Source organism: Cygnus atratus, chromosome 2 (assembly GCF_013377495.2).
Source record: "Cygnus atratus isolate AKBS03 ecotype Queensland, Australia chromosome 2, CAtr_DNAZoo_HiC_assembly, whole genome shotgun sequence".
Taxonomy (NCBI): Eukaryota; Metazoa; Chordata; class Aves; order Anseriformes; family Anatidae; genus Cygnus; species Cygnus atratus.
The window spans coordinates 136,499,949-136,521,399 of NC_066363.1; the positions used below are offsets into that span (position 1 = coordinate 136,499,949).

A 21,451-nucleotide genomic window follows, 5' to 3' on the forward strand; every position below is an offset into this window, starting at 1 on the left:
GCCCCGCACCGCCCCCGCCGGCAGGGGAGGAGCCTCGGCGCCCGCCGGGGTACGGGGAGCACGGGGGGCGGCCGGGAGCTTTCACCCTTTCGCCTGCCGTGCCGCCTGTACGGCATGCGGGAATTAAAAAAAATAAACATAATCGGGGATTTAAAAGCCGTGCGGAGCTCTTGGAGCTCCGGCCGTAGTCGGCAGGATTCGAACCTGCGCGGGGAGACCCCAATGGATTTCTAGTCCATCGCCTTAACCACTCGGCCACGACTACGCACGCTGTGAGGTGCTCTCCCGCCGCAGTAGGTCTGTGCGCCGCCAGCCGCCTCTCGGAACGGGGGTGGGCGTTTTCGGATTAAAACTGCGGGGGTATGGACTTCGTCTGTATGGGCGAACTGAAAGATATAAAATAGAGGTGCATTTAAATGCTTAATGCATTTTTAGCGTAGGTCGGTCTGTTGTGTATTGGTCTGTTAAAAACAAAAAAAGGATTTTCACAGGTTGCTGTGAGTCTGAGGAAACGGCCCAACTTCACTACATCCCCCAATAAATGCCCCTTTATTTATTTATTTTTTTCTTAGTTTAGATGCATTTGTCAGGAGAAGGGACTCAGTACCTAAAAACAGGTACATTCCTATGTACACATCCCAGTCAGCCTGTAGGAAACTCATGGGCAGGCTTTGGCATGGCTGGAAGGACACTGGTGGTGCTGGACTGGGGCTTCTGGCTGCTTTTGGCCAGTCTCAACCAGTTCTGGCCGGTTTCTTCGGGGTCTGGCTGGTTCCAGCTGGTTTCATCCAGTTCTGGCCAGTTTCAGCCGGTTCCAGCCAGTCTCAGCCAGTTCTGACCGGTTCCAGCTAGTTCCAGCCAGGTCTAGCTGGTTCCAGCCGGTCTTACCCAGTTCTGGTTGGTTTCAACCAGGTCTGGCTGGTTCTGGCTGGTCTCAGCTGGTTGTAGCTGGTTCCAGCCAGTTCTAGACAGTTCTGACCAGTTCCATCCAGCCTCAGCCAGTTCCAGCTGGCACGCCAAGCAAAGTGGCTGTGGCCAGGCTGTGACCTGGTAATTAGCAGGTTCTCAATCAGCACTGAGTGCTCCAGCCATACACAGTTTGTTTAAAGGGTTCTAGGAGATATCTTAATCAAGCATTTTTTTTCATTGAGTGTGCTTTATTTAGGATTTTTAAGCAAACCCCTGCAAAAGCAGCATCTCGCCTGTGTTAAACACAAAACATGGCACTGCCATCTCTGGTCGGCTGACAGAAAGCTCAGCACTCACCCCCCTCACCAGGACCGTTCAAAATTTGTGATGAAGTGGGGGCTGCAGTCCTTAACAGCTCCAAGCAAAGCCTCTCGGTTACAAGGTGTTTTACAATCCTCCTGGCATTCCCTGTAATGAGCTGCAAGCCCTGTTTGAATTCACTTGTACTTAAGCTTTTATTTATTTGTTCCATTTTCCTCCCCATGCATCTCAGGGCTCCTTCAATACCCCAGCCGGAGCAATGGCAGGGAATGTGTTGGGTAGAGCAGTTGTGAGCCTTCCCTGGGCTGATGTGATGGAAGAAACTAAATAGCGTTGATGCTGCTCCAGCTCTTTTAAGTGGTCCCTTGGTCGGGACTCAGTGTCATGTAGGTAAATTCAATCCAGAAGAAGCGGATTTTTTGGTGGAATTTTTACATTCATCTCTCGCAGCTGTGGAGAGTTTAAACTAATCACAATTCTCCCTGGTATGCTATCATCTCTGTAATTTGAAAAAGGATCAGTAGCCCACAGGCTTGGAAAATCTTGAAGAAACTCTTGTCCTGAAATACATCATCACATGTGGAAAAGACCACTTGCTGCATCATCTTAAAGGAGCTTAAGAATGCCGAAATCCAGTATCATTCTGGCATTCTTTCAAATGGCCTTAGAAATCCGAGTACGTTCTCTTTTGACTGCAAAACAGCTTCTTTCCTTTTCCATCAATACTGTGGCTGTCAATGTGTCTGCTGTAAGGTGCCAAAAATGTATGGAGTGTCTACGGGATAACGGTGCCAAAGTTGGGGTGCCTCAAGGCCTTCTCCCATGAACCCACTGGTGCATTTGCTCAGTTGGAAAGCATTTGAAACAAAAAAAAAAAAAAAAAAAAAAAGAGGCACAGATCTTTAAAATTCCTCTGCAAAGGAATTAAAAAAACTGCAGAGATTATTTTTGTGCAGATTACTGCCTGCTGTTTAGATCCTTGTTGTTCAAAACTTCTGAAAAGCCCAAAGCAATCAAAGAGACTGGGTCAAATTAATTCCAGACCAGTCCCTGGAATCACATTGAGGTGAAGCTGACATACTGGGCCTTCAGCTAAGCTGTGGTCAGGAGAAGTATAGGAGACAGGAGTTGAGGTCACATCCTGAATTTTGCCCTCTCTTAGGAGATGAGTGAATTAATTTGCACAAATCATGTCTCTTGCTGACTGCATGGGGCTTGTATCGGTGCAAACAGAATGGTTACTGACTGCTGAGGTCTGGAAAAGTGTCTATCTCCAGTGCAGAACAATCATTTTATCTGGCAACACTTTTTTTTTTTTTTTTTTAATTTTTATTTAAAAAAGACTCTTCATAGTGTATCCTCAGGAAGAGAGGACGGAAAGCTGGAAGGCTGGCCTGAGTAGAAGCCATCATGGTCTCTAAACCACAAGCCACTGCAAGCCTTCTTAGCTGTGTTGATAAAACTAGCTTTTGCCACCACAGTGATGAGGACAAAATAACTTCCTAGGGCAGGATGTTAATTTACCTCCTGTGCTTTCTCTGGGGAAACAAAGAGAGCCTTAACTGAAGTCGATCAGAGCTTTCCTCAGCTCCCTTCTCTGAATGATCAATCTCCAGTGCTCTGGCGATGATAAAGGCTGGCAGAGCTGGGAAGTACCAAAGCTGCCATTTCCTCTGTGCTGTGCTAACTGCTGCCAGCCAGGAGGGAAATGAATGCAGGGAGGCCTTCTTGATGTGGTGGTGACATGTTGCAGCCCTTTTTGCCTTTCCAGCTCTTGCCCCAGAAGCTGGGGTGGAGGCAGGAGCACAGCAGCTGCCTGTCACCAAGGTGTGCTGCCTTCACCAAATGTAAATGGGTCATGCCCCATTTTACAACCAGTCCAACTTCTTGCGTCCAGTCACAAGTTATTGCTCTAATCCTGTTCCTGGTCACACTCCAGTATAATATCATTTTGAGCGACATCACGCTTATTTTCCAGTAGTGGTGCAGTGCATTAACACGAGTAAATTCAGGCCGAATGTAGATTCTTGGCCATAATTTAACCAGTAGTAAGCATTTCTGTGGATGAAATTATTCTCTGTAAAGATATCAGATTGGGAGACAACTTCTTGAAAGACTGCTTGGCAGCAAAAGTAGCACTGTGTGCAAGATTCCTAGTGTAATGTTATTCATTTGTGATGTTGAGAGACAGCCTTGGATCAGAGGACCGTATAAGCTGGAGGCCAATTCAGTCTTGGACTTCACTGTTGATCCTTCCATCAAAGGTGCCAGCTCAGAGCGTGGATTTTCAGCTTGGTTTTCTGGCACTGCTGCCTCACCCGTGAGGACCAGACTGGCATTGGGACTGGAACAACTTTCAGTTACTTCCAACCTTTCCTCAAATTAATCATTTCAGGCGTAGGGTACGTGAGCAGCCATCACCTGGTTCCTGGCTATCCACTTCTCTTGCATAGGGAGATATTCCTGAGGAGAGCAGCTAAGTGTCCACAGTGGCAACCTGAGCCCTTGTCGTCAGGACTATACGTACTTTTGGATGTTTGTAGCCACACATGCCCATTTGCAAATGAGTGTAATAGTGTGGCGTTTACCTAGGGAAGGATAAAGTTTTCAGGACACTACGCAAAGCAAAAAACCACTTGTCTATAAACCTTTTAATCAACCTGGTGTAGTCTTGAAAACTGCCTATAAACACGAAATTTCGATCTCCAAGTGGGCATAAAAAACACTGGAAAGTCATTTCTGGAAAAATAAAAAACAACCCCAAACTGTTAGCTTCCACAGCAGTGTATCAAGAAAGTCACACTTGCAAATCAATGATAATTATGTGTAACTTCAAATAAAAATGGTGTTGCCAGGCGCTGCGTGGCTTTGCTGCACCTGCATTCTCTGGCACCGAGGGTGTCTGTCCCTGTAAAGTAGGGCAGAGGGAGGCACAGTGAAAAAGCAGGTTAATGCAGGGGAAGCATCTCATCACAAGGAAAAAAATGTTTCCATCTGAAAGATAGAAATAATAATTAGTAGTAAATATAAAATAACGGGCAGGCCAGGAAGGACCTAAGCTGTGGACCATGAGTAGTAAGGAGCAAGCGTCCAGCAGAGAGGACCGGGGGCTATTGTGGAAAAATCCTTCCTACTTGCTGCCCATTGCACAGCTGCGGCGAGAGACAAACAGCATGCAAGGCCATCCTAGCTGAGGGACACGGGAGTCGAAACCAAAGCAGTGATAGTATTACATCACCCTTGCCAAGGCTGGAAAATATTTTTAAGGGATGATTCTCCAGATGAATTGTGAGCTGGGAATAATGAGCCTTTAAGCTATGGGGTCGTGGTGTGAGTATGCACGTGAAAGGGGAAGTTTGCTGTTTGTATGAACTCTAGCTGATTTTGTATTATTTTGGCTTTGGGTACATTTCTGGCTAATCCTGTGAATGGATGTAGCTTTCATACACTCCTTAAGCAGCTTGCTATACTAGAAGAACTGAAGTTGAGAAATCTTACCATCTTTTGCCACAGCACTGCCTTAGCATGTGCCTTTCTGTCAGGATGATGCTGTGCATCAACAACCACCACAGGAGAACCCAGCTGTACCAGTGCAGCCGAACGCATAGCAGGAGGGGACCTGGACAGAAAGGCTGAGCTGTGGACGCTTAACTGTGCCTAGGGAAACTGCCAGTGGTGCTGGCAAACCTGGGTCCTCTCTCTGCACTGGCTGTGGAGCTACTACTGATGGGCTTTGGCCTTGGTGAAGGCAGTTAGGCAAAGGCTAGGTGCACCGGTTGCCCTTCCAGAACAGTGCCAAGCAAGAGGCCGAGCCATGCGATGGGCACTGGCTACAGTTAGGGCCAGCAATGTGAAAAGCAACTGCAAGTTCTCTGAGATTTCTGTATCTGCTGAAGTCTGCTCTGTCTCTCCCACGTTGCTTTGCTGCTGCCTGAATGTCCACATCTGTTCTGATCAGGCTTCTCTGGAGGCCCCTCGGGTGGTTGAATCTTGGTGTGGGGAGCAGTGTAGGGGTAGGCTCATATCTGCTTTTTTTGGCAACCCAGCCCAAAGGCTATGTCTTGAGGCACAGAAGAGAGGAATTTAAGGAAGGTTATGTGGTCAAATCTGAATCTATGTGCTGTGTGGCTTCTCTGTCCACCTATAACTGTGGTAAGTACCAGGGTGTCTGTCTCTTCTTCTGTGGCATCTAGAAATGGGTGCTCTCTTGCCTTGTCTTTCACTTAGCCAGTCAGTTCTTTGGCCGAAGTTTGCTCTTGCCTTGAGAAGACAGTAAAACTTTACCTGTAGGTAATTTCTATGGACTAGAACAAATCAGTATTTTCTTGGTCCAGCCATTCAGCATGGTTTTACCTAAGGAGTTTTAGAGCTTGTTTTAAATGTTCTATGGATCTAAGTAGGTCTTGCAATATTTTATTTACTTATTTATTTTATTTTGGCAAGCATCATGTGTGTGGTAAAACTAGCAGTTTGAGATATTCTAGTTTCAGAGCCCTCAGCAGAACAGACATTTCTTCCTTAGTCCCCGGGATGCTGCATCTCAGGGGGAGTCGGAGGTGGCACTTAACAGGGTTGGTGTTCTCACATAGGAGGTTCTGGATACATTCCTTTGTTTTACTGCATAATATGTACCTGGTTTCTGGTACAAGAATGCTGGTCAGTGACAATACATGTTAGACAGAATCATGTATTACACAAATGCTATTTGCATGTGTGACTTTGTATACGTACAGTCTTCAGTTAAAATGACTTAGAAGAAAATCAAGAGGAGCAATGTCTTTTGCAGTTTCCTGTTACCACTTCTCTCTTGGAGCTTGATAAATGCTAAAAAGAAACCTTCATCTCTGTAAGTCAGTAATGAGCTTTTAATTTTGGACTTGAAATAAACAGTTTTGTTCCAGTTCAGATACTGAACAGTGTAGTTTTCTAAAGGGGGAATGATTAAAGGTGAAGTCATAGAAAATAAAAGCTAGAACCCCACTGATTTCAGTGGTGTCAGGGTTTCACATTGAAGGTGAAAATCCAGTCCATCTAATTGGAAGTTTCATTGCTTCTTGCTTGAGGACACGAACTGGTGGCTTTGCTTCCAGCTCCAAGTCATGTCTCCCAGCAGAGGGCATTGCAGGGTGACATTACTGTGTTTAGAACAAGCTGGCAGAAGGTAAAGTGAATTTCAAGGAGCTGTTTGACTGGTCTAAAATTTATTTTAATGACCTCCACTGGGAGAGTAGATTATCAGTCATTTAAAACCAAAGATGCCGCTAGTGAACTGTGTAGTTGGAAGATAAAAGGAATTTTTCCTTGCATTCTAAAAAACCTTTTGTGCCAGAAAGAGAAAGCTAGTGCCAGAAAGTGTTTGCTCTTCAGAGTCTCTATCACACAATTTATTTTCCTCTCTTAAATGACACTGTAGGCTGAACTGCAAAGGCTTGTTTCAGGCTCAGACCCTCCTGACATTCTGTAAAAAAATAATAAACTGTTCACTTTACAAGTGAAATGCAGAATTTAAGTAAAAATGATATGAGCAACAAGGAGAAGAGAGAAACTTCATAATTCATGGTAGATGTGGCGAATGACAAACACAATTTCAAAAAGTAGACATAGGAAAGAAGTTGATTTTTAAAAAGACAGGGGTGTGCTTTGTATCAAATGAAGAAGCTGTGGGGTACCCACGTACCCCAGTGGCAGTGTGTAGCTTTCAGTGCCAGCTTTTTTTTTTTTTTTTTTTTGCCAGCTCTGCCCCAAAGGCATCCCCCCACATTACATGGCATACATGGCAGGAGCACATCCAGGGGGAAGACAGGGAGGTAGCTACCACGCAGGGCAGATGAAGTGTCCTCTGAATCAGTCCCCGCAGCCTGGCCCATCCTGTCCATCTGCCCGTAACTGTAGAGCCAATCCATGTCCTGGAGGCAGTGGATTTCCTGTACGTGTTCAGGTTGGCTCCACAACATGGGCATCCTGTTATGTCTCTGTCTGTTAGTCCAGTTTATTGTGTGGCCATCCAGCAAGCTGAGTGGGCACGTGCCTTGAAAGAGGGGAGTGAAAGGCTGAGGAGAGAAGGAGAGGCTGAGAGGTATGTGAAGCAATAGTACTTTATCTTGTCTAGTATTTGTTTGGCTGGTTACAAGGGGACTTTAGCATGTTCAGAAGTTACTAGCATCATTGTAGTTTTACAGGTGGAAAAACCGAGGCACACAGGAAGGTGAATCCTGCTCAGGGTCATCAAGTAAAATCACAAAAAGTACTAAGACCACTCCAACCACTCCTGTTGGTGAAGTTTCAGCCTGGTACATCATATACTCACTAGTCTATGTCACACTTATGTGCTGCAGTGAGAAAAACTTGCAAATATTAAAAAAAAAAATGCAGGTGGGCAAGAGTTAAAAAGCAAATTCTCCTACCTTGATTTTTGATAGTGTTCTCACCAAGGATAGTTTACAGTGTTAAAACCAAAGGGACTTGAAGTGAGCAAAGGTCCTGCATTTGAATTTCAATGAATGATACTGAGGGAGTGGTTGGGGTATTTTATAAATATCCTAAAAATACCTAATAGGCATTCTGCTCTGGAAGACTTGAAAGGACCGTAACCTTTCCTACAGTTTAACAACACATTTCTCCATAAAACTAACTTAGGAGAAATTCCCTGCATTCCCACACCGAACACTTAGCAGTCTTTTCAGACTTATGATATGGCTATAAATATAGCTTATAACCATAAAATTAAGGTTATGTGGACTTGTAACTTTTTATTTTATGCTAGCTCTGTGGGCCACTAGCAAATTCTACAGGGGTTACTGTCCTGAAGTCTGCAATGAATTATGTGAGTAAAGTAAGAGGAAACAAAATAGAAAGCAACCTTCTCTCTTTAAACAGACACATTGGGTGTTAAAGGGGAAAAGAAGGGCAAACAAAGGGAAGGGGAATCCACCATGAAATTCACAACTTATCATGCTCTACAATTTCAATTTCTTTTGACATAGATCTTTGTTCTGTACAGGAAACTTGCTAGCCTACATGGTCATGATTGCACTCAGGGGGTGTTTAATGGCTACGGAACAACTGAAGAAAAGGTGATAGATCTTGTATGTAATAAGTAGTGCTTCCTTGGAAAGCTACTGATGAGATTCTGTCAATCTGTGCCAGGTGAAGCCCTAAAGTTTTGCAAAATTTAGATTTTTTTTTGCTGTGATTGTACTAGAAAATCTTGTTTTCTTTGTAGCTGGGTCCTTGCAAATTGTATTATGGACTGTGAAGTTACAGAGCTCCTGGCTTCTCCAGAAAATGTGCACTGCATTTATTATGTGGTTTTACAGCATGTAGAAGACCTCTGGCTTTCCAGTAATGTAACTGTGAACTAAGACATAATAAAGATAGTCTGCTTTTTTCAGTAGTGACTATAGAGTCAAGTTGCCTCTGCTTTTTTCAGTAGTGACTATAGAGTCAAGTTGCCTCAGCTTTTAGGTTCCTGAACAGAAACTCTTGAAACACCTCTGCTTTTAAGAAAACAGGTGAGCAGAATTTTCAGGAAATCAGTCCTTTCTAAGGTAAATTTGTGACCTTCTCCTAGTAATTTTGTGGTCTTGAGAACTTTGAAGGCTATCAGCCACCTAAAGGACAGCCTTCTTTAGCATGAGAATACGTTTTACTGAAATCTCTATCTGGCTTCTGCAGTGATTATAAACATTTGGACAGCATGGAAATTGGATGCGTCTTTACTGACTCAGGCCCTTAGCTAAAAGAAATATAGCCACAGCAGCAGGGGGCTAAGGAAGGGAGCAATTCGTTTAGTTTTCCAATAGTATTGCAACAACATGGCCATCGTAATTTAAAAGCCTTTGGAACAGTCTTCTTCATTTCCTCCTATCCCACTCCCTCAACTTTTTGTCTTGGTCTGGCTTTTGTTCACTTCACGCAGCCTGCCAGACCAACCTGAGCCTGCCTGAACCCAACTGGTTGGTCCCTGACGTAATCCCGAATGGTGACCTGAGAGGCCGACCTCAAGATTTGCTGGGCGGAAAAGGACCCACTTGGTTTTAAAGTGCTGGCTCTGTTTCGTAAGGAGCTGGCAAAGTATGTTTTTCTTTTTACTTTTATAGCTTGTTCCAAAGTCCATAGAGGATACACAGCTGGCTGGCAATACCACAGCTAATTCCATGGCTGCAAAGTCTTAAAAAGCCTCTGGTGATGATGCTCGAAAGCAACGCACAGGAGTAGTGCACACTGTGTAATACGCACGCTGCCTACAGACCTGCATGCGCTCCACAAATGCACAGCATTTGCAAGGTGTTTCATTAATCTGTAGTGGAAATAAAGTACACGTTTCTATAGATAGCAAGTTCTAAGTGCTCCTGATCTATGTCAGTTTTGATTCTACTCCATTGCTCCTTGTTCTCCCTTGTTTAATGCCACCTGAAGTGAATGACGCCTTCCAAACCTGTTTTACATTTTTGGTACTTGCTTGTGTCCAGACAAGAGTAAGCTGTTGTTTTAAAACTAAATGAATATTCTGATTCCAAATGAATTCATGTCTTTTTCTTGTTTGATGACAGTTTTGTTTTCTCTAGGGTAAATATTTTTAAGGGTTTTCTTTTTTCTTCTTGATTTCTGTGGGTTTGTCAGCAGTCTGAAAAAGTCTACAGGACAAAAAAAGCACAAATACACCGTAATTTCATCTAAATCATGACCTGAAAAAGCAGCATGCAGAGAAATAAACAGTAATAATCCTTACAGAACTAATCTCCGTTTCTCTCTTCTGAGTAAGGGGAATTGCAGACATGATACCCATCTTTGAAGTAGCAATCCCAATGATAGTTCTACGAAACATGGAAACTGGACAGTTCTCCCAAACACTTGCTGGTAGCTAGGATGAGGTAGTATGTATTTTCCTGTTGTTGGGTAAAGTCACCCACCCAGTCTTTACATAAGGGCTGCATGTGAGCACTGACATGAATTATCTTACTGTGAACATGACAGAGCCCATCACCTTCACTCAACTAAATGTTTCTGTTTCTCAATAACATAAACAAATTGGGACGTGTGCAGCTGAAGGACACATTCCAGTTAGATTTAGGTACCTAAAACCTAAAGTTTTTTTTTTTTTTTAAAGTTAGGGTTTTAAGCATCTCAGGGAGGCAGCACCGTCAGAGCAGTATTGGGAAGTTTGTGAGTAGTACCTAATTCTTTTTTTTTCTTTAATTTCATGTTTCCTCAGTTGTCTGCAGTTCTGCTGCTTGGCAGGCTTATAGCCACATAGATCTGCTTGACATCCAAGCCAGGTGGGGATCTAGTCCAAGGTCTTTGGGACAAATCTTCAACAGCTTCTCAGAGCTCAGGTGGCAAGAACAACATCAATAAGTCCTGAAAAGGATGCAACAGAGTGTCTGTTCTTTCAAAGACGAGTTATAGCTACATCTTCTTTCATACCATCCCTCCTCCCCAAAAAGCCTAGAGAAAACCCTTACCCAGGATGTGGAAAATCCAGGTCCAGTTTGATTCCCTGCTTGAAACAAAAAATCCAGAACTATCTTCCTCACCCATTTCAGGAAAAGGCTTTAACCTCTCGTGTTTGGAGAGGCGATCTCTGTTCCTCTTGCGGTGCAAAATAGAAATCAAGACTCAATAGCTACCATTTAATGTTTGTTAGTTGTTAGCTTTGGGGTGTTTTAGGGATGCACTTCTTCAAGAGTGTTTTGAGTGATTTTTCATTTCCCATTGAATAATTAATGGAGAGGAAAGCATTTCTGTGGGCCTTGGACCACAGACTGGAACTTGAGTTCTACTTATCCTCAGTGAGTGTCCCAGGAGGACATGCAGCCATGCTTGTGTGGCTTTGGCCTGAGAGGCCGGAGGGGTGTTTTGTGGTTAGGGTACGAACTGTGAGCTATTCAGGCTGAGGAAAGAACTGCTGACACACTCTATCTAGTAGGCTACTGTATAAAACACTGGTGGTAGGATCTCTGACCAGAATGATCTGCAGCTAGTTGCTGAAAGACAGAGCTTCAGAAGGAGCTCTGGGGCTCTTGATCTCAAGGCTGATGGTGTGCTCTGCAGCACAAATTAAGGAGCTTCAGCTGTGTGGAGACTAGAGTTCAGATATGCAGCTGTTGTTGTTTATCTCAATGGGCTAGGATTCATGAATCACTTTTCTTTAAACCATTTAACAGGAGAATGCGTCTGAGAGAAGGTCCAGCTCCATAGTATTCTTATTTGCAGACAATCCAAGCACTAACTGTTGGTTGCCTGCAAGGCATATCCATCTGCTCACTGTGTTGGTACTGCTACAGCCAACCCTGAAAGAGGCATCCATTTTCTTCACCCAGGCTTCTGTGAGTCCTCTCCAGGCTGGCCCCGGCACAGAGCACAGTAGGAATCTAGAACAGAATTGGCCAAAGGGATGAATAAATGCGACATAGTCCAAGACTGAGGAAAAGATTTTCATGGATTCATTATTTTTAGCTACAGTTGTACTTTTAGCCACAGCTTCTCTGTGTCAATCAAGGATCTTAATGATGAGCAATGATCTTTTATTCAGTGTTTTGGCACTATGCTCTGCAGAGCCCCTGAGGCAAAAAGTAGTGAGTTGAACAACTGTTCAGGAAAGAAAATAACTTGCCTCAAGAGATACTAATTTTATAAAAGTAAAGCATTCTGGGTAGGGCAGACCAACCAGGTTCAACAACTGTGTCCTTTGTAAGTGGTTTCCAGGCAGCTAAAATGCTCCTAGGATATCTGTCTACCTGTGGTCTTGATTTTAATTTCCTTGTCTATTTTCTTCCCCATTGATTTCTTCCTTCTCTCATTTTCTTCCTTTTCCCAATTACATTCCTGGCTGTCAGTACTGAAATGTTCCTTCTTTTTGTGTCCTCTGCCACCCCACCAGCCAAACAGTGGCCTGAATTCAGGGCCTATTGAGGCACACGTACCTACTCGCTACCCCGAGCCTGCCCGGAGCCCTAATGCTCTGTACCTCCTTGGTCACAGGTCTGTGGCACTGCTGAGTGCCTGTTCCCTTCTCGTGCACACCTGTCATTCATCCTGCCGTTATCTTCACCCACCCTGGCACATACACAGGGCATCTTCTGATGCCCACCTCACATACCTGTATCCTTAGTGTGTCACCTCCCAACCTTGAGACCTGGCAGTACCTTGGGGTTCTTCTGGGAGAAAGAAGAAACCTCAAAAGAACTGCCCCCTCCCCCTCCCCCCCCAAAAAAGTTTCCTCCATGAGAAAAAGTGGGAGGATTTGATGTCTGTTGGAGACCACAGTGTGCGCAGTTGTATGTGACTATCACCCAAGCACCAGGCTTCTGTATGATTCTGAAGGCAGGTTATCAGTTTTACTAGTTTTAAATTGGCTTCTATGATTTGTTCTTACCAATGGCTTTGCTATATCTAGCATGGGAAAACCAAGACCAGCAAACGAAAGCTGAGCTGCAAAAGTGAACTTGCCTGATGAAGATAAAATTGAGTTTTATATAGTCACGTATTTTATAATCATTATGATGAATTGTGATTGTTTTCCAGGCAAGAAATGACAATATCTGTAAAACTGTTCCTGCAGCAAGGCAGTATTTTCTGTATAGCTCTGATGGAAAATGTGATTCATGGATTATTACAATTTTTTTCATTATAAGTTTTGGGTTTTCCATTATTTCTTACAATTCCTTTAGGACAACATTGGATTCTTGATTTCATATGCTCTGGGATACCTGCATGTAGTTTACATGCAATTTATGGAAAGAAGATAAGTGTTTGAGAAGACTGGACTGTACAGCCACTGAAAACTGGAGGGAGAGAAATTTTTGCAGCTAGATCTCACAGTCTGGGTTAAATCTTAATCACAACCATGCTGGTATAAATCCAGAGTAACTACACAGGGTTTCTCAATAAGGGTCCTGACCACAATGCTGCTGAATTAAACACAGCTCGTGCCTAGTGTTCCAAGCCACCCGTTGATGTAAATATCTTCTGGTGGATGTATACAAGTCCAGGCAAGTTCACAAGCAGGATACCAATTGTCTTTTATATTGCTGCTTTCTAGTGCTCTACTGGAGTTCTTGGTAACCAAAGAAGCATAATACAGAGAGCTTTAGTACTACTCTAGAAAATACAGACATAAGAGAAAAAAATAACTAATGAAAATATTACAGAAATGTGATTCTAAGGTTAACAAATGTCATTAGTCAGGTTGCCAGCTCTGTCTAGATAGTGCCATAGCAACACTTGAAGAAAAATGAATAGAGTATTGCTGAAGACAGTGTAGGAACTAGACAATATAACATTTCAAAGGTTGTGTTTTCCCCTTTGTGTGCATATAGTCAAGGAAGAACATACCACATAGGAAAATTAGTGAGCCTAACACATTTAACATCATGGCTATCCCTGGCATGCTTTCCGTAGTTAGTTTAAAATTGTGTTCCATGGACTTACAGTACTTTCTTTGATTTGTTGCCAATATTTACTTAAGCAAATTGAAGAGCTCATGTTATACTAGGGTAGAAAGAGTGATAAATTGCAAAAATGTCGTAAATGTTAAAGCTAACATAATTTTTCAGAAGAAATCTGAAGAACTTATTCTCACGGCTGATAACTTTAACAGATTGAAAGGAAAACACGTGATACATAACAGTCAATAAGTAAGAACTGATAGATGAGTGATGCAGGTTCAAATGTCTACAGTAACTTGAAGAGGTTTTGGCAAAGCATTTCTACTGGGTTCACTGAATCACAGTTCATTAGTATTCTAAACAACAGCTTTGAATTGTAGAAAAAGTTTACGAGTTATTCTGTTCAAATGTGAGAACTGAGAGACTGAACTCTGCCTACAAAAAAGTAAGCCCCAATGTTGAGTTCAGGATAGAGTTTGGCCCACTGTAGTTCTTTTAGTCTATTTTCTTGTCTCTTGGAGAAAACTGTTGTAGAAACTGTATTTTCAGAGCCCCACGGCACATAACAGAGATGGTATGGACCAAAACTAAAAGCCTGAACTGGTACACTAATTTTACTGCAAGTCAAATCTAGGTTTAAATAAAAGTGTTGTACTTTCTGGGAATCTCTTTAAATGAAAAAAAAAATAGATTATTATATGAACTTATGAAAATCAAAATGATTTCAACTAGATTTAGTTGGATGCATTCTGTCTCTCGAATTATACTTTTAGGAACATACTGTGTATTTCCGGTGGTTATACTGGAGTGCTGCTGGTTTATGCTTCTGGGCGCTGCTGGAAATCTGAAGATTATTTAGTTTATATTAAAGCCAAGTGGGTATTGTACAAAAATATTTAGAAATGTTTGTTTCATGAAAAGAAGGATCTCAGTGAGTTGTAGAACTATTGGAGTCTGGTATCCCATTGCCTTGTTACTTCTAGGTGGAATCTCAAGATACTTGACTGAAGCTATCAGTCCAATTAGGTAGTATTCTCAGACCTTTTAATGGTTTCTGTTAACATGTGGTTACCTAATTATCTGTACTGAAAGCCCATTCACAGAAAATCGACCTCATCAGAGATGCTTATAAGATTTAATAAGAAATGTGTGTTGTGAACAGAGGACAGTAGGAAGAGTGAGTATTATGAAATCTCTTTGATTTTGCTCCTCTACATAGGTGACCTTCCTGTGATGTAAGGATCAGGTAATACTGTCACCAGGTGGGGTGGGTAAAACCAAATACAACCCTTGAATAGTAAATAATGTATAACAAATAGCAAAAGAAAGAACTGAAGTGAATCACTTGAGAACAATCTAAACAGCTGAAATATGTTCACTGACACAGTTATTGGAACAATTGTGAATAACAACCAGATGAATTAAAGTCAAAGTTTGTCCATAATAACTCACAAAGAGAACAAAAGGCTTAATCCACTAAATAAAACATTTGCTATGAAAAGCTTGCCCAGCTCTAGTTCGTATGTTGTAAAAGAAGGTTGGCTTAAGATATGTTTTATTACCAAACTCAGATAAGGATACAAGGAAATGCTGCCTGTGGACTTCATTAAAGGAGCTATGGACTTTGATATCTAAGAGTGGTCAATAGGTGAAATGAAGGTATTTTTACATTTTTTATGACTTTAGTGTAACAAGAAGAGGATATAACCAGCCGAACTCGGGGGAGGAGGCAAGCAAAGGAAAGTCAACATAAAATTAGACTGCAAAAAAGATAAACCATCTTTTGGCGAGCTTATTTTGACTTTTTAAACTGGAAGGGAGAGCTGCTGTGGACAGTCCCTCCCTTCCACCATTATGCAATGACTTCCACCCCATTTTACATTGCTAGCCCTCTGTGTCAGCGAATGCGTATCCATAAATATAAGCTGGCCCTGGCACTTCAGGAGACATCGCCTGATTCAGGCCTGTGAAATTCCTCAGAGCAACCCCCTGCTTCTGCAGAGTGCTGGTCTGTTCCCCCTGCTGTAGGCAAATGCATGTGGCTTTAGCTGTGATAACTTCCTCAAGGTTACGTTGACCTTAGCTTATGAATCAAGTGGATAATATCCTGGTGGGGAGGGAGGACTTTGTGAGGGTGGATAATTAAAATCCTCTCTCAGGTTCCTTGGGAGACCACAAAGAAGAATGCTCTCACACACACACACAAAAGTAAGAATGTGCATTTGGAAGGAGTATTCATCACCAGCGTGTTACTTTCTGATGGGTACAGGAAGACTCGCAGGATGTTAGAGTCACGTTAGCTTTGCATGCAAGTCCACATCAATGAATTACAAGGCATCCTCTGCTGAGCAGGACTTTATGCTTTGCAGTTCTTTCACACAGAGCAGTCCTATGGATTGCAGGACATAACTGGGGAGGAATCATGGGCTCGTCCTGAAAATTGCAGTCCTTTGAAATTGGAGCTTTATTGATTTGTAGTCATTTAAATTTCATACATCTTTCCCAATCTGTTGACACATCTGTGGAGCAGTCCCTGAACAGTGCTAAGGGTCCCAGGTGCTTAGGTAGGTTACTAATAGTACCTAGTGAAAGGCAGTTGCTCACTAGTAACAGCTGGCAGAAATCACCACGAATATAGAGATCCCATCCCCTTTTCTGGGGTGAGAACCCTCAGAAGGAGAAGGGACTCCATGGAGCAGGGATCTCTGAGGATTTCTTTTATGATTTTCTCCCCAGTTTTCTTCTACTTTCTTGGTCATTCAGGAGTTCCTGAGTTCCCTCCAGTGATGGATGGGGAGTTTAACAACACACAGGGCTTCATTCACAGTGGGATACATGAAGGACTAGTGTTAGTGTAGGAAGTCTTTTTGCTCTAATGGAGTTTTTTTCTTTTTCCCTTGATTTTGTGGGTAACTTGAGCATTGGTTTCTTCAGTTCCCCCCATAGTCTCCAAAGTGATCCACGGTTATATTATGGTATCTTTGCATCTTCCAGGCTGCTCCCATTAGAGGCTGACAAGGACACGGATGAGCACGGATTAAAGGAGTGATGTGTCCTGTCTGGTTTCAGATTCCAGATTGCCTCTTCTCCCCTACCCTGCATCCAAGGCACCGACGAGAACTGACTTCATGGTTCTGAGGACCAAACAAGTCCGGGGAAGAAACAGGTTGGTAAACTGAAAAAGAAAAAACCCACAACCTGAAACAGTCCTCCCAAAATTCCAAAGCAAAGCACAAATTCAAAAGCACTGCAACTGTTCTGTGACCGTTCACAGGTGGGAGTTGAGGAATTAAGGAAACCTTAGAAAACTGAGGTCATGTCTGCTCTGCCTAGACATTAAAGATCCCGTGGTGCTTTACATACTGGGGAAAGATTTACCCCCGTGTCCTGATCAAAATGTAACCTTTTTCTCGGAGCAAAAGAGAATACCATGCTTTGATTAGGGGCTCTTCTTCATCCTGGAAGCGTCTGCATTTCACCTATGCAGTGTGTGCCACTTGAGTCTTTGTGTAAATATACACATAAGTGTACAAAGAAGGACCTGGGTATTGCAAGGGGCTTTGAACACAAATGGAAGATTCCTGTGCTTGTACAGAATGTCAGCAGGCTTATGGCCATGTCTTGTGAAGTATTTTGGGACTTTTTTTTAGATATTCCTCAGTATTTATAATTAATATGAAGGAATGGCCAGCACTGCAAGCAACAAGATGTAACCTCTGTTGAGCTTGGTTGGACAAATGTTCCCATATATGGGAAGTGTCACACATGTGAACACTAGTTTTGACTTTATCAGAACTGTTTGCAGTATTAGAGACATTTACTGATATTCAAGTTGGGAAAATCATTTAGGTGAGGAAAAGAATTTGCAAGTATACAGTTAAATCTGCAAGAATATTTGCAGAGCATAGCTTTGATTTATCATCAGTGTTTGCCAAGTTCTGTGCTAATGGGTCAGAATTTGTCTCTCCTATTTCCTAATTTAAAAAAATTCCAACACAATTTTATTTCATCTTTTTAAGCACTTTGACTGTAGGGATCAAAATAACTTCAACTTCTATACCAAATTATACCAGAGAATAATTTTTGTTGCACTGTAGCATAGACTTGCTATTTCAACAGAAAAATAAAAACCATCCACTTAATGTGTAATTAATAGTTTGGCATTTCCCTAAGGCTTACTGAGGACACTTTCTGTTTCTGTTTTGTATTACTGAACTCCCTTGCTAAATATTTCCAGATCATATAGATTTAGATAAGACATGTTCCAGAACTTATAACATTTTTTATTTTGACTTTTACAGTATTTATTAGTGTAATGAAAATAATACTTTGACAAGTCCCCAAATAAATGGTAATATTCACCCCTGGATAGTTAAGTGAAATGTTCAGTGGCTGTAGGCCATGAGTTATTTAACCACGCTTGCATTGGAGACATAAAAAGTATGACAAAAATTTTGGTGCAGATCCCTTAAAAGCCCATGAACCTCTCCTTTGACCAAGGTCCTGGTCCTGTAGTTTGAGGAACTTAGGAGGACATTGGCAGACAAGAAATGCCACTGAAATCCAGGGAGCTCTCCTGGGGGTACAAGGACGCTGTAGGATCGGGACCTAACCATATAACATCCTTTTGAGTGTCTTTATGGCATTCTCTGGGATCTCTCTTACCTGGCTTTTATGCATGGCAAAAAAAGTGTACGAAGAGCAATATGGTGAAAAGAACTGTAACTCAGAAATGAGGTAGCTGGGAAAATATCAGAGATTCAGACGTCAAAAAAACAATTATGATAAATTGATATGAATTCCTGCATTCCTAGAGATAAAGAATTTCACCCACGTTCACCAATAGGTATGAAATTATTAAGGCTACTTTTGTACTTATTACTATATGAATGTGTATTATTGCTGAAGAGAATAGGAAGGCCCATTTCTGTGCAACAGTTTGTGTGACTAAGGCCTGTAAAACCTTCAATGCATCATTTGTCATCTTTGTTAAGCTTTTAACACACGTTTGAGACTATTCAAAAATTAAGGAGCCTTTGGAATCCGGGCTGGATCATGGGATGCGTGTGGATACCGAAAGAAGGGCTTTGTAAAACTCTCTGGCCAAAATGAGCACATTTTCTCCTTTACTGGGCAGTTCTCAACTTACGGCTCCCTGGTCATATCTACACATCATGATTCTTTTCCTGGTGGATGTGAGTCAAGTGGTCTTTACCTCTTCTCCTTTTTCTCACTCACACAGGCTTACAAGTTAATTTTTAAAGAGAGAAACACCAGTTTAAAAGCAAGAGCTGTTGAGTTTCCACTTGGAAATGTTAAAAACCAACACGTTCACTTTCCTCAAAACAAACATTTCTTTTCCTAAATGAAAAGTTTCAACACAAAAAAGAATACCCCCATTCTTTATCCCAGCCAAAACAATTTTTCCAAAGGTGACTAAAAGTCGTTTATAGGTTTATGTTCAGTTGTTTGATACATTTATTGTTTGTCTAAAAATTGTGTGAGTTGCAACAGGTTTGCTATTTGATGCCTTCACTTCAGCAAGGCTAAGGAATACAAGGATGTTTTCCTGGCAAAACCACTTGATTTAAAGTAATTGTAAGGCATTTTTCTCCTCTTGGTCCTTCCAGAGTAGACCACATTGAATGTATGTTCAAATTTTAATTTACCTGAAACATACCTACGTGTTTGTTAACATACTCAGAGGGTTGAGTGTGTTGCGTTGTATAAAATTGGGCTGTATGTGGTGATTTCTTTTATCACAAGTTTCATAATTGGAAGAAAATCCCTCCTGCTTATCTTTTCCCAGCATATACTTCCATGTATACACAATGGATCTGACTACACAAACACACGGGGAAGTTTGAGATTCATTTGATATTACTTCTGAACACGGAGTACTTCTTTCTTCAGTACATGGAAAAGAGATCAACTCCTTGTTTAGTAGTACTGCACAGACGTCTGACACCATCTGGGAATGATCGTAGAATCTATGAACTTGGAAATTGCATGTTTTTACTCGATGTGTTTCCTAGAAGAGTCTGAAACTTCACATGCTGGTCCGTATGCTACCTCAACCCATTGTGAATAAATTATTTTTATAACAGCTATACAGAATTCTGTCTGTTTGCAAAAGCCATGCGCCTTGCAAACTAATTGGGTCTGAATGTAATGAATCTGAAAAGAAATTAGCTGGCTAATTTCTTAAGGAAAAGAATGGCAGGTATTGAATCCCTATTAAGCAGATAAGTGAAATTTCTTTCCAAACAGTCGAATCTATGTTATTCTCCAAAAGACTTATTGTGACTACATTATCTCCATTTGAAATGGATGCGTTAACTCCCATAACTTCAGTGGGAATACAATAAAATGAGCCCCAAGTACAGGTGAAAATCCCACCCTTTCAATGCTTGTAAGGTTACATGTTCAATTTACACTGGTCGCACCCACAAGGTTGGATCACATTCTTTTTAACTTCAAAAAAGGAGTAAAAAATTGTCAAAAAAATCAACGCAATTCTTTATCTTTGAGATAGTTCTGAATTTTCTAGTAACTTTTCTAAATTTCTAGGTCGTACATGTCTTTGTGATCTCATGGCTGAAAATAGTCTTATCTGACATAGGGCCTGAAATAAGCTGCAGCTTCTGCCTCCCTAAGATTTTTGGTACTTCAGGGTAAGTAGCATTTGAGTGTGTGGGCAACTTGTCCCAGCTGGGCTGGTGGCATCTGGGCTCTTCTTGCTTGGGTTTGTTTATCTGTGACAGCTTCTAGAGGTAGCATGCTTTTGGTGCAAGAAGGACTTCTAAATTCTTCTGAACTTGCCTGAGTTACGCTGAAAGAAGGTCTTGTTCAGTCACAAAGCTATAGGTCTGGAAGGGATCACAAGGTGTCCTGCCCTTGATACCACAGCAGGATTCAGTGATAGGCACATATGTCTGGTCTGCTCTTAAAAATCTGCGCTTTCTTCCCCGATAGCTTGCAGCTCTGGTCTGTTGCTCACTCTGACCACCTCACAGACTGATAATTCTTTTCCTCTTTCCTTGTACCCAGCTGAAACCTTCTTTATTGCAAATTAGTTTTTCATCCTTCTCTCCATGGCCACAGAGCATAGTTCATCATCGCTGTCTCCAACTGCCTTTTTCATATTGGAAGACTGTTATTGTGTGCCCCTTCAGTCTTCTCTTTTCTAGACTAAACAAACCTAGTTCCTTCAGCTTTTCCCTCATAGGTCATGTTTTCTAAACCTCTTAACATTGTTTTTTTCTGTGTAAAAGCAAAGACAGTTGTGCTGGGAAAATTATTTCCCCAGCATTTGGCCATCGGGGGTCCCTGCTGTGAGATGGTTTCTTTCTTCCCAGAGGGAAAGCATTACCCACCTTTGAGTTAATGCTATCCTGAAGGCCTCATGTTATCAGTTGTCAAGTTCTGTGACCACTGTGTGGTGTGGAAAATGAGATCAGAAGGGTGAGGAAGCATTAGGGGTAGGGGTAATATGTGCTAAATTGTATAGATTTAGCATACAGATGACAGATTGATTGAAAAGTCTATAGATACCATGGTTTCCAAGAAGCCCATCTCTAGAAATCCCTACTTAAAGAGGGAAGTTAGATGATACCCTTCTTGGGAGACCCTGGAGGATGGATGCAATGGAGTCATGGGGTGTCAGATCTGATGATCTGGACTGAGAATTGATGTTTGCATTGCTGGGGGGAAAGCTTTCTCTGCGGTGGATTAAAAATAAATTGCATTTACTCTCCCTGACTTTTTCTCCTTCTAACCACATGCCAGTGGTATTTCTGGAGGAAGACCTGTTGAGGCTTGACCCAAGATTT

At 42.0% G+C, this 21,451-nt stretch overlaps 1 non-coding gene across 1 annotated transcript; it reads right to left on the reverse strand.

The window, feature by feature from the left end:
• Positions 1-183: 183 nt before the first annotated feature.
• TRNAS-AGA (transfer RNA serine (anticodon AGA)) lies at positions 184-265 on the reverse strand. Its single transcript has one exon. It is a non-coding gene; the product is annotated as a tRNA-Ser (tRNA).
• Between the last annotated feature and the right edge of the window lie 21,186 nt (positions 266-21,451).